This window comes from Pseudophryne corroboree, chromosome 6 (genome assembly GCF_028390025.1).
Source record: "Pseudophryne corroboree isolate aPseCor3 chromosome 6, aPseCor3.hap2, whole genome shotgun sequence".
Lineage (NCBI taxonomy): Eukaryota > Metazoa > Chordata > Amphibia > Anura > Myobatrachidae > Pseudophryne > Pseudophryne corroboree.
Genome location: NC_086449.1, coordinates 240,978,658 through 240,998,200, shown reverse-complemented (window position 1 = coordinate 240,998,200; position 19,543 = coordinate 240,978,658). Strand labels below are relative to the sequence as shown.

The 19,543-nt window shown below is 47.3% G+C and overlaps 1 protein-coding gene and 1 pseudogene across 1 annotated transcript in view; both read right to left on the bottom strand.

The window, feature by feature from the left end:
* LOC134931921 (ras-related and estrogen-regulated growth inhibitor-like protein) overlaps nt 1-19,543 on the bottom strand; it is a 93,775-nt gene that overhangs the window by 9,926 nt on the left and 64,306 nt on the right. The gene's annotated exons all lie outside the window — the stretch shown is intronic.
* Nucleotides 4,391-6,547, bottom strand: LOC134933854 (uncharacterized protein K02A2.6-like; annotated as a pseudogene).

The following is a 19,543-nucleotide window of genomic DNA, read 5'->3' as shown; positions in this document are numbered from 1 at the left end:
CAAACGGCAATGTCTGAAATTGGTAATGACAATCCTGTACAGCAAATCTGAGGAACGCCTGATGAGGCGGATATATGGGGACATGAAGGTACGCATCCTTTATGTCCAGGGACACCATATAATCCCCCCCTTCCAGGCTGACAATGACCGCTGTGAGCGATTCCATCTTGAACTTGAATCTTTTTAAGTATAGGTTTAAGGACTTTAAATTCAAAATGGGTCTGACCGAGCCGTCCGGTTTCGGGACTACAAACAGGGTTGAGTAATACCCCATCCCCTGCTGACCACCACTCGTTGTAGACACAATTTTTGAATTGCATTTAAAACTATCTCCCTCTCTGGGGGAGAAGCCGGTAGGGCCAATTTGAAAAACCGGCGAGGAGGCACCTCATCGAATTCCAGCTTGTAACCCTGGGAAACCATTTCTATTGCCCAGGGATCCACCTGTGAGTGAACCCATACGTGGCTGAAAAGTCAAAGACGTGCCCCCACTGGGGCGGACTCCCTCAGCAGAGCCCCAGCGTCATGCGGTGGACTTTGTAGAGGCCGGGGAGGACTTCTGCTCCTGGGAACTAGCTGTGGTTAGCAGCTTTTTCCCCTTGCCCTTACCTCTGGCAAGAAAGGAAGATCCTGCACTCTCTTGGCTTTATGCGACCGAAAGGACTGCATCTGATAATGTGGCGTTTTCTTAGGCTGTGAGGAAACATAAGGCAAAAAAGTTGATTTACCTGCCGTAGCTGTGGAAACCAGGTCCGTGAGACCTTCCCCAAACAATTCCTCACCCTTGTAAGGTAAAACCTCCATATGCCTCTTCCATTGTCGGGTCCATAGGGCTCGTCTAGCAGAAATCGCCATAGCGTTGGCTCTGGAACCCAGTAAGCCAACGTCTCTCTGAGCATCTCTCATATATAAGACAGCATCTTTAATATGACCCAGGGTCAATAAAATGGTTTCCTTATCCAGCGTATCTAAATCAGCAGATAAGGTATCTGTCCACGCTGCTACAGCGCTACAAACCCAAGCCGACGCTATCGCCGGTCTGAGTAAGGTACCAGTATGTGTGTAAATAGACTTCAAGGTAGTCTCCTGCCTGCGATCAGCAGGGTCCTTGAGGGTTGCCGTATCTTGTGATGGTAGCGCTACCTTTTTGGATAAGCGTGTCAACGCCTTGTCCCCCCTTGGTGAGGATTCCCACCGTATCCTGTCCTTAGTCGGGAAAGGATACGCCATAAGAATCCTTAGGGGAATCTGCAGTTTCTTGTCTGGAGATTCCCAAGCCTTTTCAAATAATTCGTTCTCATGCTCATGAGATCGGGGAAAGGTTACCTCAGGTTTCTTTTCCTTATACATGCGCACCCTCGTGTCAGGGACAGAGGGTTCATCCGTGATATGCAACACCTCCTTTATTGCAATAATCATATAATGAATACTTTTAGCCAACTTTGGCTGCAACTTTGCATCATCGTAGTCGACACTGGAGTCAAAATCCGTGTCGGTATCAGTGTCTACTATTTGGGATAGTGGGCGCTTTTGAGACCTCGAAGGCCCCTGCGACATAGTGAAAGGCAGGGATTGACTCCCTGTACATTCCCTGGACTCAGCTTTGTCCAACCTTTTGTGCAATAAATTTACATTTGCATTTAAAACATTCCACATATCCAACCAGTCAGGTGTCGGCGTTGCCGACGGAGACACCACACTCATTTGCTCCACCTCCTCCCTAGAAGAGCCTTCCGCTTCAGACATGCCGACACACGCGTACCGACACCCCACACACTCAGGGAATTCTCTAACTGGAGACAGTTCCCCCACAAGGCCCTTTGGAGAGACAGAGAGAGAGTATGCCAGCACACACCCAGCGCCAATGACCCTGGACAAAAATATACCCAGATAGCGCTTTTATTTCATATAAATATATCACTGCGCCAAATTATGTGCCCCCCCCCTTCTTTAAAACCCTCTGTCACCGTGTTCAGCAGGGGAGAGTCCGGGGAGCCAGCTTCCAGCGGTGTGCTGTGGAGAAAATGGCGCTGGTGAGTGCTGAGGATCAAGCTCCGCCCCCTCAGCGGCAGGCTTCGGTCCCGCTTAATTTCGTTTAAAAACTGGCGGGGGATCTCAAATATACAGTGCAGAGCCTATATATGTACTGTTTTTGCCAGACCAGAAATTTAAATTGCTGCCCAGGGTGCCCCCCCTGCGCCCTGCACCCTTACAGTGCCTGCCGTGTGTTATGTGGGAGCAATGGCACGCAGCGGTAACGTTACCTCAGTGAAGATCTGAAGTCTTCTGCCGCCTCTGAAGTCTTCTATCTTCTCATACTCACCCGGCTTCTATCTTCCAGCTCTGTGAGGAGGACGGCGGCGCGGCTCCGGGACGAACTGCTAGGAGAGACCTGTGTTCCGACTCCCTCTGGAGCTAATGGTGTCCAGTAGCCTAAGAAGCAGAGCCTAGCATTTACGTAGGTCTGCTTCTCTCCCCTCAGTCCCTCGATGCAGGGAGCCTGTTGCCAGCATGCTCCCTGAAAATAAAAAACCTAACAAAATACTTTCTTTCAGGGAAACTCAGGAGAGCTCCCTGTAATGCACCCAGTCTCCTCTGGGCACAGTATCAAACAAACTGAGGTCTGGAGACGGGGCATAGAGGGAGGAGCCAGTGCACACCCATATCTAAAGTTCTTTTTAGTGCCCATGTCTCCTGCGGAGCCCGTCTATTCCCCATGGTCCTTACGGAGTCCCCAGCATCCTCTAGGACCTAAGAGAAAGTTAATTATATTACCAGCAGTCAACAGAAGTTATCTACCTGAGATCTTTCTGTTGACAACATGGCCTTAAACTCACTGCTAAGGAATTGTCCTCAGTTACCCACATCAAATCTGTTTCCAAATCCTTTTACATACATCAATGCAATATTAATATCAATGCAATATATCCTCCCTCTCCTTCAAACCACACATTCAGCCCCTCTCACAAACCTGTCATTTTCATCTCAAAAACATTTCCAGGATCAGACCCTTTCTCACCCAGGATGCTACTAAAACCATTATTCACTCACTGATTATTTCCAGATTGGATTACTGTAATCTCCTCCTAACTGGCCTCCCTGACAATTACCTCTCTCCACTCCAATCTATCTTCAATGCTGCAGCCTGGCTTGTTAAATCTGTGATTTATATTCCAATAAGAGCTTTTTGTGTAACCAGGACACAGTGAGTGTTGCATGCTTCTTTTTACTGGTAAACTAGTACAGGAAACCAAAGAACACAGAAATAGATTCATACACCAACTAATACAAACACAAAATAAGATCCGTTGTAACCTTCCACCAGAACACATATACAGCAATGGGAACTATGGCCCTCATTCCGAGTTGTTCGCTCGCTGCTAATTTTAGCAGAATTGCTAATAGGCTAAAATCCGGCAGTTCTGCGCATGCGTATGCATCTCAGGGCGCACGCGCTAAGCAAATTTACACAAAACGATGCTATTTTACTCACAGGCGAACGAAGCTTTTCAATCGCTCTGCTGATTGACAGAAAGTGGGAGTTTCTGGGCGGAAACTGGCCGTTTTCAGGGAGTGTGCTAAAAAACGCAGGCGTGCCAGGTAAAAACGCAGGAGTGTCTGGAGAAACGGAGGAGTGGCTGTTCGGACGCTGGGCGTGTTTGTGACATCAAACCAGGAGCTAAACGGACTGAGGTGATCGCAATCTAGGAGTAGGTCTGGAGCTACTCAGAAACTGCAAGGAAATTGCTTTCGTTAGCAATTCTGCTAATATTAGCAGAATTGCTAATCTTTCGTTAGCAATTCTGCTATGCTAAAATACACTCCCAGAGGGCGGCGGCTTTGTGTTTGCATTTCTGCTAAAAGTAGCTAGCGAGCGAACAACTCGGAATGAGGGCCTATATACACCACACTCCTCCCAACTTAGATGAATGCAGACATGAAAAATGTTAGCACTATGCAATGTATACGTTACCCCAGTAGGCTACAAATCAAGTCTTTGAGGTGCCTTATGAAGTCTGTCTGGATACCGATGTTTAACTCCCAGAGTGACTGGCTGCTCCACAGAAATCACACTAGAAGGTTCAGGATCAGTTGGTACTAAGGAATCCTCATGCTCAGGTGACTCCATAACAGGTTTGGGAACAGTCTCTGTATCTGACCCAGAAGGGTACATTTCCTCCACAGTGTCAGGAACAGTCTCTGTAGCAGTTCCAGAGAGGTATACATAAACCCCCACATCCCTGGCTTGGCTATGTCCAGCTGCCAACGTACAGTCAGTTTGCCTCCAAGCCTCAATTATTTGATCAATTCTCCTCCAACTTCAATCACGTACATCAGAGGGCCGGATTTGGAAGAAACTATTCCCGGTTGCCATTTGTCTCCTCTGTAATCACGGACAAGCACCTCTTGTCCAATGTGGAAGGACCGAGTAGGTTTCTGATAAAGATTGAAACTGTTTGTTATGTACCTTCCGTCTCACATCCGGTTTCATCAAGTCCCACTGAGACTGCAAGTTCCATTGCATAAAGAGCACCGCAGGAGGCTGACAAGTAGTGGAGTGCTCAGTCCTACGATATATAAACAGGAAGTTGTCAATCTTGTGTTGCAAAGGTAGATGTTCATGGTGCATGGACTTGATAGCTTTTTTGAATGTTTGGACAAATCTTTCAGCCAAACCGTTAGTGGCTGGATGGTGTGGAGCTGATGTAAAATGTTTAATTCCATTGTCTTGCATGAACTTCTTGAATTCCATGGACACAAACTATGGACCATTGTCACTGTACACTTGCTCCTGTAGACCATTTCTGGCAAAGATGGTTCGCAGCACAGCTATTGTTTTCTCAGAAGTACTGGATTTCATCTTTATTACCTCCGGCCATTTTGAATGAGCGTCCACTGCAATAAGAAACATACAATCTATGAATGGACCAGCAAAGTCAATATGTACCCGCTGCCATGGAGATGATGGCCATTCCCAGGGTTGTAACGGGACTAAAGGTGTTGAATTTTGAACTCTTTGACATCCTTCACACCCTTTTGTCAAAGTTTCGATTTAACCATCGATTCCTGACCATCACACATAGCTTCTAGCGAGATTCTTCATTTTTACTGTGCCTAGGTGACCCTCATGTAAATTTTCCAAAACTCTGTTTCTCAGTTTAGGTGGTATTACCACTCGGAACCCACACAATAGAGTTCCTTGACAGACAGAAAGATGATCTCTCCTGCCCGAAAACCCGTAATATTGTGCATCGCCATGTTTAGGCCAACCTTTAAGAGTTAAGTCCATTACTTTTGATAGTACTGGGTCTTTCCTAGTTTCCCGATTGATAATGTCATTGGTAATAGATAGCTGTTCCATCAACATATTGTGATACACTTCAAGATGGTCTCCACCACTGTCCTCCTCACTTTGGGGCAAGGGAGAATGCGATAAACCATCAGTGTTGCCATGTAGTTTTGTTCCTTTAAACTCAATATCGTATGTGTGAGCACCCAGGAATAACGACCAACGTTGAAGCCGAGCAGCAGTCATGGCTGGGACTCCCTTGTGGGGGTTAAAAATTGATACCAGTGGTTGATGATCCGTATTTAATGTAAACCTTTGCCCATACAAAAATTTATGAAATTTCTTCACTCCCCATACTAAACTTAAGGCCTCTTGGTCAATTTGAGCATAATTCTTCTCTGCCACTGTCAAAGACCGTAAAGCAAACACTATTAGTTTCTCGCTACCATCTCTCAGTTGATGTGATAACACTGCTCCAATGCCGTACGGTGAGGCATCACACGCCTGCCTGATGGGTAGTTTCGGATCAAAATGAGTAAGGACTTTATCAGATGTAATCAATCTTTTTGTTTCTGAGAATGCTTTCTCACAGTCTTTTGTCCACTTCCATAGTGCATTTTTCTGTAGTAGGGCATTTAGCGGGTGTATTACTGTGGAGAGGTCTGGTAAGAACTTGTGATAATAATTAACTAGGCCCAGGTAAGATCTCAGTTGTGACACAGACTGGGGCTGGGGTGCTTGTAGTACTGTCTCAACTTTATCATTTAATTTGTACAGGCCTTCTCTATCAGTCACATGTCCACAATATGAAATGCTTTCTTGGAAAAATGCACATTTATCTTTATTTACTCTGTGTCCATATTCCTGTAGTCGGTTTAATACTCTTTTCAAATTATTTAAATGATCCACATCATCTTTGCCTGTTACAATTATGTCATCCAGGTAACATTGCATACCTGGTATTCCTTGAAGGACTTGATCCATTGCTCTCTGCCATAATGCTGGGGCAGAAGATAGTCCAAACACAAGACGGTTATATTGTAATAAACCTTTGTGAGTATTGATGGTTAAATATTTCTTGGATGCCACCTCAATTTCCTTTTGCAAGTACGCTTGAGCTAGGTCAATTTTGGAGAAGCGGTCACCCCCTGAGAGAGCTGCAAAGATGTCCTCTATTTTAGGCAAAGGATACTGCACAGTCCGTAGTACTGGATTTATTGTCATTTTGAAATCTCCGCAAATGTGGATACTTCCCATTTTGTCTTTCTTTACTATAGGAACTATGGGCGTAGCCCATTCACTCCATTCCACTGGGGAGAGTATACCAGAGTCTTCCAGTTTCCGTAGTTCCTCCTCAACCGCTGGTCAGATGGCATAAGGTACTGTGCGAGCTTTACAAAACTTTGGAACGGCATGTGGATCCAACTCTATACTGACCTTAATGTCCTTTAACGTGCCTATCCCTGTTTGGAAAATGGGTTGTGCGGCAGCTCACATTTTAGAAAGTTCCTTAGTAGCTGCATCATTGTTGGATACATCAGATGCAGTAGATTGTAGCCTGTGAATGGAATGCCAATCAAGTTGGATTTTCCTTATCCATTTGCAGCCCAATAATGCTGGTCTACCCTGTGGAATTATGTACAAATACAGCTTATGGGTATTGCCTTTGTATTTCACATAAACTTTTATTTTTCCCAATGGGGACACCGGTTCACCCGTATATGTGCGGAGTGTTAGGGATGTTTTCTTTAAAGGAATGGCAGCAAACAGGCGTTTGTAATCACTTGCATTTAGCACTGACAGAGCAGAGCCTGTGTCTAATTCCATTTTTAAGTCAATACCTGCTACTTACAAAGTGACCCAAATCACTTGACGCTCTTTTGCCATCATAGAGTGCATCTCTAGGCTGCATAACCCTTTTTCTGTACCAGTACTATCAGTAGAGTCTGATTCATTGTCGGCTACCTTATGCACCAGGGATGTTGTATATTTTCTCCTGGGAACTTTGGATACTTTGGTGTTTTCCCCAATTGGCACACCCTTTCAATGTGGCCTCTTTTCTTACATTTTCTACACACTTTGTCTTTAAACCAGCAGGACTTCCCACAGCAAACATAGGACTGTCTCTGATATCAATGAACTGGATTGGGAGTACATTCTGGTCCCTTTTGTTGCAATTCTGATGCATCCCTGGTTGCAGTCTCCAGTGAAATAGCTATGGACAGTGCTCGCTCTAAGGTCAGGTCAGGCTCAGCCAGCAATTTCTTTTGTGTACTTGCACTTTTCATCCCACAAACTAAACGGTCTCTTAGAGCATCTGATAACCCTGCTTCAAATGCACAGGGTTCAAATACCTTCCTCAGCTCTGCAATGTATTTAGAAATGCTTTCACTCTCACTGTCAGATTGTTTCCTTCTGTGAAACCTGAATCTTTCAGCAATCACTAATGGTTTAGGGTTTAAGTGCTTTTGTAAAATGTCCACAATGTCAGTAAAGGACTTGTTGGCTGGCTTCTCAGGTGCTATTAAACTCCTCAGAAAACTGTATGTTTGGGCACCCATTACACTGAGTAAGACTGGTAGCTTCTTGTCTCCTTGCACTGAATTAACTAGAACTATACAATTCCACTCTCTCAATATATGTAGCCCAGTCCTCTATTGTACCATCAAATGCAGCTATTGTGCCAATATATCCTGACATTTTTCCTTTATACTTAGTCCTCCCTGCCTTAGAAAATGAAGATATAACTCACGTGCTCCTTTTATTCAAGTTAGGTAGTGCTTGCAGTCTGAATGAGTTGCTCCTTTTTGAACCCCACAATTGTGCTGTGTCAGTGCACTGGTGCTCCACTGATCCCTGGAGCAATGCAGAAGAAGAGTTTAACCTCGTCACCAGTGTTAAATCTGTGATTTATATTTCAATAAGAGCTTTTTATGTAACCAGGACACAGTGAGTGTTGCATGCTTCTTTTTACTGGTAAACTACAGGAAACCAAAGAACACAGAAAGAGATTCATACACCAACTAATATAAACACAAAATAAGATCCGTTGTAACCTTCCACCAGAACACATATACAGCAATGGGAACTATATACACCACACGGCTCATCTTCCTCACCAAATGCACTACATCCACCTCGCCCTCCTACAAGCCCTTCACTGGCTTCCCTTCCCTTTCAGAATCCAATTCAAACTTCTCACACTCACTTACAAAGCACTCACCCACTCCTCTCCCATTTACATCTCTGATCTTATCTCCCTTAACTCTCCCACCCGTCCTCTTCGCTCTGCTAATGCACGCTGACTCTTCAGTCTTCTGATTACTTCCTCCCACTCCTGCCTCCAAGATTTTTCACGTGCTGCTCCCTTTCTCTGGAATTCTTTACCTCTCTCCCTCAGACTCTCCACCTCTCTACAGAACTTCAAACGGGCTCTTAAGACCCACTTCTTTACCAAACCCAGCCAAAACTCATCCTAACCCTCTGTCCCATGCTCGGTCTACCCCATCTGTGTCACCCCTGCCTGCCTGCCCCTCCCATTTAGAATGTAAGCTCTCACGAGTAGGGCCATCTTCCCGCATGTGCTTATCCTTTTCTTACTTTAATAATCCTCAACCGCCCAATTCCTGCAGTTTATTGGCCCCCTTGGAACTTTTCTCTATGTCGTTTACTAGTGTAGTTATGTTTGGTTACCCTGTACTTGTCCTATATTGTCTTCAACTGTAAGTCACTGGTTTCCTGTTTTAATTATCTGCATATGTACTCTGTAATTGGGCGCTGCAGAACCCTTGTGGCGCCTTATAAATAAAGGATAATAATAATTTCCAGAATACATACGTATCCCACAAAACAATGCAAAAACTACAACTCATGCAGTCAATGCAAAAACTACAACTCATGAACTCACCCACATTGACTATTTCAATTCCCTCCTTAACCACTTGCCTGGCATGATCGCATCAGATGCGACCATGCCTGCAAGTAGTTTATCTGACCTGGTCACACAGGATGCGACCAGTCAGATAAACAGCGTTAACAGCGGCAGGGAAGAGAAACTTTCCACCGCTGCTGCACTCAGAGGTACCGGAAGGTCTCTCTGCCTTACCACACTCATACACAAATTCACTCATACACAGTGGTGCAAGTAGAAAAAATGTCTTACGGGTACTGTGTGCGCGCGGCGAAGGCGCGCGCGCAAAAAAATGGGTGTGGCCAAATGCCACATGGGGCATGGCCAATGAAAATGGGGGCGTGATACACATTTGGGGGAGGGGCAGATACACGTATGACCCCAATAGTGTCAGATACACGTTGCCCCACAGTGCTAGATATACATTGCCCCACAGTGCCAGATACATATAACCCCACAGTGCCAGATACACATTGCCCCACAGTGCCAGATACACAAATGTCCCCAGAGTGCCAGATACACAAATGTCCCCAGAGTGTCAGATACACATTGCCCCACAGTGCCAGATGCACATTGCCCCACAGTGCCAGATGCACATTGCCCCACAGTGCCAGATGCACATTGCCCCACAGTGCCAGATACACAAATGTCCCCAGAGTGCCAGATACACATTGCCCCACAGTGCCAGATACACATTGCCCCACAGTGCCAGATACAGAAATGCCCCCAGAGTGCCATACATTGCCTCACAGTGTCAGATACACATTGCCCCACAGTGCTAGATACACAAATGCCCCCACTGTGTCAGATATACATTGCCCCCCGTGCCAGATACAGAAATGCCCCTACAGTGCCAGATATGCCCCCAGTGCCAGATATCCTCCAGTGCCAGGTATACATGACCCCCTGTGCCAGATATCCCCCAGTGCCAGGTATATATGCCCCCCTGTGCCAGATATCCCCCAGTGCCAGGTATATATACCCCCCCTGTGCCAGATATGCCCCCAGTGCCAGATATCCCCCAGTGCCAGGTATAACATGCCCCCCCAGTGCCAGATATCCCCCAGTGCCAGGTATACATGCCCCCCTGTGCCAGATATCCCCCAGTGCCAGGTATATATGCCCCCCTGTGCCAGATATGCCCCCAGTGCCAGGTATACATGCCCCCCTGTGCCAGATATCCCCCAGTGCCAGGTATACATGCCCCCCCCAGTGCCAGGTATAACATGCCCCCCCCCCCAGTGCCAGGTATAACATGCCCCCCTCCCCTACTCACCGCTGCCGTCGCTGTCCTGTCTGTCATGTGAGGGAAGGAGAGTGCAGCCTGCGCCTCTCGTTCCCCTCAGTCTCCGGCGGGTGTCTCAGTTTAATTCAGCGCCGATCCGTGAGCCAATCAGAGCTCGCGGGTGCGAGCTCTGATTGGCTCACGGATCGGCGCTGAAGTAAACTGAAACACCCACCGGAGACTGAGGGGAACGAGAGGAGCAGGCTGCACTCTCCTGCCCTGACATCAGCGGCGGTGCGGCGTCACATCAGCGGCGGTGCGGCGTGGAGCAGGGGAGGGAGGGAGGGAAGGAAGAGGAGCGGCGGCCCGTCGGTGTGGGTACGGCGTACCCACGGCTAAATTCTTACGGGTACGCCGTACCCACCCGTACCCGCCCACTTCCACCACTGCTCATACACAAAAAAAAACACGACAATTTATGGGCATTTTTTGGAAAACAAATTGTCAGTTAAGTGGTTAATAGCCTTCTCCTAACTAGGCTTTTAACCTACAATCTATATTGAACATAGCGGAAAGACAGATTTTTCTTGCTAAATGTCTTGTATTGCTGCTCTGCTGGTCCTATCCATTGGTTGATTGTATTTTACCGAATCCAATATAAAATACTTCTGCTAGCGTACAGTACAAAGCCATTAACAAAGCTGCAGCAACATACATCTTTTCACTAATCTCCAAATACCTGCATCTCTCAAACACACTCATTATGTCCTGCTTTCCTGAGCACAACTCTGGCTTCTAAACAGGGGCGTTTTAAGAGTGGAGGAGGCCCGTGTACAGCTTTCTGCATCAGGGGCCCCCTCCTCTCTGACGATGCACAAGGATTTAATACTTACCTCCTCGGAGTTCCCCGGCGGTGCCGTCCTTCTCTGCAGCGGCATTAGAGTCTGAGCACAGACTCTATTGTGCATGCGCAAACCTCCAGGAAAATGGCGCTGCGGCCATTTTCCTGAAAATTTTCCTAATACGCATGCGCAAAACTCCGGAAAAAATTGCCCGGAGTTTTTAGCAAGCGCAATAAAGTTTGTACCCCCTAGTGTTCAGACTCTATTGCGCTGCCGAGAAGGGATGGCTCCGACGGAGACTCTAGAGAGGTAAGTATTAAACATATAGATGCAGTGTGTGTGGGGTGGGCCCCCCTGGACCTCGGGGCCCGTGTGCCCCGCACACACTGGACCCATTATAGATACGCCAAGCTTATCATATTCCTGACCAATTTGGAGCCCTATGAACAGTCTCTGAAATGTATTACAAATGTAATGGGCATTACTGGGTGGTGACTGGGAAGCAGGGGTGTATCTACCTATTGGCCAGGATGGCACTTGCCAGGGGCACCAGGCAAGGAGGGGGCGCCGTCCGGCTGTGCCATCCATGGCCAGGGGGTAGAACCAAGTGGTACTGTTAGACTTGGTGACTGTCTGTTAGTGCCAGATCCAGTGTCCGGCAGCAGCGCACTACACCTCGCTTGTAATCAGACTCAACATAAACTACAGCTCCCAGCAGCACTTGTTGCTGGGAGCTCCTGGCATCAAGGGCTGCTAGGAGCTGTAGTTTACTTTGAGTCTGATTGATCACTAGTGCTGGGCTGTGCCGCTGGACACTGGCGTCGGCAGTGACAGACAGTCACCAGGTACAGTCAGAGCCGGATTATTGGGCTAGGGCCGTGCACGGAGTGGAAGCACGGGGGTGGGACTACACGACACTCACTGCCAGGCAGCCCAGCAGTATGGAAAGTGTGAGGTACTATTTCCAGTGTAGTAGGTTGTGGGTTCTAATACTGGGTATGACACTTGTAAAATAATTGCCAGAGAAATAAGCAGCATTGTGACTGAGCAGATCTATATAGTGTGTTGCTGCACACTACATAGATCTGCCTAGTTGCAATGGAGAAGTTGCCCATGGCAACCAATCAGCACTGAAGTAACATCTATAATTTGCATACTTTAAAATTATACAGAGCTGCTGATTGGTTGATGGGGACACTTTTCCAATGGCTCACTTCTCCGCTCTTATCACTGCTTAGTAAATGTCCCCCTTAGTGTGTGACTATGTATGTGAATAAGTGTGTAACTATGTACATTATGTATGTGACTGTATTTGTATATACTGCATGTGTGACTGTACTGTATATCATATGTATGTGTTTTGTGTGTGACTATGGGGTATATACAGTTGAATGCTGCCATCTGTCGAAAAGACGGTGGTTTTCGACTTTTTTAGGTCGGAAGGGGTTCCGACCTATTCAATCTAACCCCAAATTATTCGACAAGTCGAGAAATTCGACTTGTCGAAAAGCACGTGGATCAGCGGAATAGCTGCCGATCCGCGTGCTTGTGTCTAAAACGGGGTCAAAACCGACAGGTTTTGGCCCCCTTTTGGACCATGGACCATCTCAATTCGACTTTAAAAAAGTTGAATTGAGATGCGGGAGCAGAGACGGGGGGAGAGCCGCGGGAAGACGGGGGAGAGCAGCGCCGGAGGATGGGTCACAGCCGCTGCTCACAGCAGCGTCCACCCGACTCCAGCTAGCGAGACTTCACTTGCTGGAGCCGGGTGGACGCTGCCGTGAGCGGCGGCTGTGATACGGGAGCAGAGACGGGGGAGTGGAGGAGACGGGGGAGAGCCGCGGGCAGATGGGGGAGAGCAGCGCTGTAGCAGCGTAGCCGGAGGATGTCACAGCCGTCGCTCACAGCAGCGTCCACCCGGCTCCAGCAAGCGAGGTCTCACTTGCTGGAGCCGGGTGGACGCTGCCGTGAGCGGCGGCTGTGACTCATCCTCCGGCTACGCTGCTATAGCGCGGCTCTCCCCGTCTCAGCTCCCGCATCTCAATTCAACTTTTTTAAAGTCGAATTGAGATGCGGGAGCTGAGACGGGGAGAATTGAGATTGCATTGAATAGACCAGGTCGGATCCATTCTGACAAATGAATGTCGGAATGGATCCGACTTCAATTGAATATACCCCTATGTATGTAAGTGTATATGTGTGTGCCTATGGGCAGGATCAGATATACTAATGACAAATGTGGTTTGACTGCATTCCCCATATAAAATTAGGAATATATTTATTAGCACTGGTCCACATTTCCATTTTCCCTTTGCATTCCCCATATGCCCTTTATAAACTGTGTTTTCTATAGGGGTATGACTGTGTGGCGTAACGTAAATAAGAGACACTACTGTGCGGTGTAATGTGATACTGTGTGGCATAATTTGAATTGGAAGTACTATTGTGTGGCCATGCCCTTCCCCACAAGGCCACATTCCTTTTTTTACACGCCTCCCTTATTTCAAATATGTGTATGTATGTGTGGGGGGGGTTGACCCTGACTTTGCCAGGGGCGCACGGACCCCTAGATACACCCCTGCTGGGAAGTGGCTATTCAGATGCTGTATCTTTTGGGAGCGTCACAGGCGTGTTCTGAAAGCGTTTGCATACACATATGCTGAATCACTCACATTGGAGGCCATACTCACACAGAGAATCTGCATCTAGCATGTGGCAGGTGCACGTTTTGATGGTGCAACTGATGGAATCGGGTAAAGACGCACCAAGCATGATTGCTGTATCTGAAGACAAAGTGGGTTTCTTTCTCTGTCCTCAAACATTCAGCTTTTCACCAGGGTAGGGCTCTGTAGCGGCATAGCATTAAATCGCAGGTGCTACTGTAGCAAGAGGTAAACACAAGCGCTGTATACAACTCGACCCATAGAGTGCTGAATATTGGTCCCTCTACCTATAAAGTACAAGGATGGGTCTGCTGAACTAAATTTTTCTTGGCTGCTAAATTAATTTTTTAGCTGTCTCTATGTATCCTATGGAGGTGAAAATAAAATAGATCACATCCTGGTGTTTTCAGTATTGGGTATTGCTTTGTAAGAAAAAAAAACAGTTTGGGAGTATATTATGGGTAATATAGATCTGGGTCTTGTGAATAATCAAGAACATTACACATGCACAAAACTCATTCTGAATCTGTCATTTTCACTTATATTTATTATATGGAAGAGTGAGTGGATAAAACATGATTAGTAATAAATGATTAGTTTTGCAGGGTTGGGTATGAGATCCCGGCGGATGGGATGTCGGCAGTCAGAATACCGATGGCGGCATCCCGATGTTGAAGATCCTTACAGGGGTGAATTAAGGATTCTTACTCCCCTTCCTACCCCCCTAACCCTAACCGTACCTTAATCTGATCTGAGGAAGCCTCCGAGTTCAGTCATAGGCAGGGAAACGCATTATTTGGACTGGGGAGACCGCAAGCCAGCACTTGTAAAATACTCTGCAGTGAGAAAGCATTAAGGCTCTGACCACCATCCAGCACCAGCAGTGTGCCAGCATCAGCGGTAAGTGAGTCACAGAGGACACACGGATAATAAGGAAGAGATCTGTGATCCCGGCAGTATATCGGATTCCATACAGTGGTTAATACCCAGGAAACCTTCCTCTGGAAAAAGCTACATATTTGTGGATAAAGCACCAGTGTCCGGGAGGATCAAGGAATTTTTGGACTTCGTTGATGGGTAAAATGTATATGCGACCTTCTGTGCCTTATAATTAACACTTGCTATAAAAACACTGCTGACTTGCCAATTTTTGGAGTAGAGGGCTTTTTCAGCTACTAACAAGTTTAAAGTAGAGATGAGCGGGTTCGGTTTTACTCGGATTTATCCGACTCTCCTTATTGGCTCACGGACGTCACGTGTTTTGGTTAGCCAATAAGAAAAATCCAGAAAAAAAGAACTTGCGATAATTCTGGCGTTAAGAACCGAGTAAATCAGAACCCGCACATCTCTAGTTTAAAGCTGCTTCTAATGCTATAGCAATTGCACACTAAAACATTTTTGGGGACTTTCTAATTTTACCGTCCGATAATAATGAATGTATTTTTTAACATTGTTTTTCTTTATGACATTGTTGTTGTTTTTTTATATGTATATTGGTATATTATCATTTTAAAGGTCTTTGGTAATATTAAAATGCTTAATACCAGCGCTTCTCTCCACATAGTGTTTTTCTTCTATATTTGTATATTTTGTGGGTCGAGTATAACCACAGAAGAGCGGCAGGCATTTAGCAACGAATAGGCCCTAAGTAATTTCTCTTTGTTTTCTACCTTACCGCAGCTTAATCCTAACCACCCCCCTTTAGTGCCTAACCCTAATTTCCCCAGTTAGTGCCTTAATCTAACCCCCCCACCTGCTGAAGTCTAACCGTAACTTTCCCACTTTAGTGCCTAAACCTAACCCCCTTCCCCTTTCACGCCGGTGGTGCCTAGCCCTAACTCCCCGGAGCCTAACCCTAACCTCCCATCCCCCTTCCCCCCGGGTGGCGGCTAAAGCTACCTCCCACCCCGGCAGTTTAACCCTAACCGTCCCGGCTATACTTACTTTCAGAATTCCAGGTGTCTGGATTCCGGCGTCAGGATGCTGACCTTTTCTGTAATCCAGCGTCAGTGTTATGATGTCTGTCGGGGGTTCCGATGCTGGGGATCTTGAACGTAACCTGTTTCGCACAACTTTAGAAAACCTGATGGTCTTGGAGATTTGTACATGTGCAATACACATATACTGCAGCTGCACTAACTCACAGAGACACGTATGTCACTCCTAATTGAATTGACCCCTTAGTGCTGTGGACATGTGAACATCTGAAGGCTTGGCCAGAGAATCTTGCTTTAACCTGTAAGTTTAGCTGAGTACTGCCAGGCAGGGCCGGCATCATAAATCTTCGGGCCCTGTACACTCATATTTCTCTAACGTCCTAGTGGATGCTGGGGACTCCGTAAGGACCATGGGGAATAGGGAATAGACGGGCTCCGCAGGTGACAGGGCACTTTAAGAAAGATTTAGGAATACTGGTGTGCACTGGCTCCTCCTTCTATGTCCCTCCTCCAGACCTCAGTTTGAATCTGTGCCCGGACGAGCTGGGTGCACTTTAGTGAGCTCTCCTGAGGTTGCTGAATAGAAAGTACCGTATATACTCGAGTATAAGTCGACCCGAATATAAGCCGAGGCACCTAATTTTACCACAAAAAACTGGGAAAAATTACTGACTCTAGTATAAGCCTAGTGTGGGAAATGCACGGTGCCAGGGGTTTTCATGCTCAGGGTGTCATGCTCGTTGCCAGGGATTTAATGCGGTAGGTGTTATGCTTGTTGCCAGGGGGTAATGTTTGTTTCTAGGATTGTGCCACATATACCCCCAGTGACAGATATCTCCCCACAGTGCCAGATAAAAACATGCCCCCGTTGCTTTGCCCCCAGTAGTTATGCCCCTTCTTTGCCCCCAGTAGTTGTGCCCCCTCTTTCATTGCCCCCAGTAGTTATGCCCTCTCTTTCATTGCCCCCAGTAGTTATGCCCTCTCTTTCATTGCCCCCAGTAGTTATGCCCTCTCTTTCATTGCCCCCAGTAGTTATGCCCTCTCTTTCATTGCCCCCAGTAGTTATGCCCTCTCTTTCATTGCCCACAGTAGTTATGACCCCTCTTTCTTTGCCCCAGTAGTTGTGGTGCCCCCTTTCTTTGCCCCCAGTAGTTGTTGTGCCCCCTTTCTTTGCCCCCTGTTACTGTGCCCCCGTTGCAGCTTACAAACACACAAACACACACTAAAACAATACTTACCACTGCCCCGCTCCTGCTTCCCGACCGCTTCTTCTGCTGCTGCGCTGCTCAACTCCGTCTGTCCACCCGCTCCGTCTGGCCGCCGCTCCATCTGTCCACCCGCTCCGTCTGGCCGCCGCTCCATCTGTCCACCCGCTCCGTCTGGACGCCGCTCCATCTGTCCACCCGCTCTGTATGGTACCCGCTCTGTATGGTCGCCGCTCCGTCTGGCCGCCCGCGCCGGCGCCCGCTTCCCGGCACCCGATCATCTCTATGGGAGAGACGTCATGACGTCTCTCCCATAGCAACGCCGCACAGACACTAGAGGTCAATAATGACCTCTAGTGTCTGTCCCTGGAGCCGGCTGCAGCGGACGCCCACACAGCCCACGGCGTCTGCTGCAGCCGTTGACTCGAGTATAAGCCGAGGGGGGCTTTTTCAGCATAGAAAAATGTGCTGAAAAAGTCGGCTTATACTCGAGTATATACGGTATTTTGTTATGTTTTTTTATTTTCAGAGAGATCTGCTGGCAACAGACTCTCTGCTACGTGGGACTGAGGGGAGAGAAGCAGACCTACTCCACAGTAGCCTACCCTCCCTCATTCTGCAGGAGACTCCCTGAAATAGCAGCAATCTCCCTCACTCCCTGAACAGACCAGCAATCTCCCTCATTGTATCTTACCCCCATTATGTAGCTCAGTGATTATCAACCTTTTTTTACTTGCGGCATACCAAACGATATTTTAAAGTTCCCAAGGCACACCATCAGTTCCCCACAGCAAAAAAAAATAAAAAATAAAAAACACACATTGGCCCTCACAGTAAAAAAAAAATCCACACATACATTGGCCTACACAGAAAAAATCACATTGCTCCCCACATAAATCATGTTGCTCCCCACATAAATCAATCACATTGCTCCCCACATAAATCATGTTGCTCCCCACATAAATCAATCACATTGCTCCCCACATAAATCATGTTGCTCCCCACATAAATCAATCACATTGCTCCCCACATAAATCATGTTGCTCACACAAAAATCAATCACATTTCTCCCCACATTAATTATTCACATTGTTCCCTCCATAAATCCATATACATCCTTATTCTCCCCACATAAATCCTATTGAAATCCTATTGTTCCCCACAGGAGAAATAAAATAACAAATATTAGCCCCTACCGGTCAGCTGTCCTCCTCCCTGTCCCTCAGTGGCGGGGGTTGTTTATAGTGGAGTGCTGCGAATACTGAGCAGCGGGCGGTCAGGCAGGTGGATGTGGATGTGGATGCAAGGAAAGTTATGTATGCATGAGGGAAAATGCATGAGGGAACTGGAAGATGTGTATGCAGGCAGGTGGGCTGGCTGGGTGGTGAGACGCGGCGCCGGCGGATGTGACCTATGATATCACACCGCCGCGTCTTCAAGGCATAGGTCACGGCCGGAGCACGACTGATCCTCTAAGAAGAGCCCGGTACAACAGTTCACTCTGAAGGTGCAGGAAGCTGCTCTGGCTCCGCGGCACACCTTGCAACTGGTTGTGCCACGGCACACTGGTTGAAAAAGCCTGATGTAGCTGTTACATTCTTGGGGGGGGGGGGGGGGGGGACAATAAATCAGAGATATATCCATTGAAATGGGATCATCAGTAACATATTCCGGTATTGGTTATAAGGCACAATGATCCCTATGGCTACATGCATTTTAAATATTTTTTTTCATGGCCACTTGCAGTATATGTGTATACAGTACACTAACTTTGGGGCTCATTTACGTTTGGATGTAAGTAATTTTCATGTCACGCCTCTCAGATGTAGCGGTACATGTCCGCGCTGATGGGTGTTACTTTCACAATCTCCCTGAAATGTTTTTTCAAAGGTAGGCAAGTATGACCTACTCACTGTGGATAGGTCATGCTTCTTAGGCTACTGGACACCATTAGCTCCAGAGGGATCGAACACAGGAACGCACCCTTGGTCGTCCGATCCCAGAGGTCCCCCTCGCAGAGCCAGAAGCCAGAAGCCGGCGTGAGAAGCAAGAAGACTTCGAAAGCGGCGGCAGAAGACTCCAGTCTTCATATGAGGTAGCACACAGCACTGCAGCTGTGCGCCATTGCTCCCATATTAAACCCGCACACTCCGGTCACTGTAGGGAGCAGGGCGCAGGGGGGGGCGCCCTGGGCAGCAATTAAGTACTTCTTGGCATAAAAGAGCATATATACAGTTGGGCACTGTATATATGCATGGGCCCCCGCCATTATTTTACACAAAATCGCGGGACAGAAGCCCGCCGCTGAGGGGGCGGGGCTTCTTCCTCAGCACTCACCAGCGCCATTTTCTCTCCACAGCTCCGCTGAGAGGAATCTCCCCAGGCTCTCCCCTGCGGAATCACGGTAGAAAGAGGGTAAAAAGAGAGGGGGGGGCACATAAATTTAGCGCAAAATCAGTGTATACAGCAGC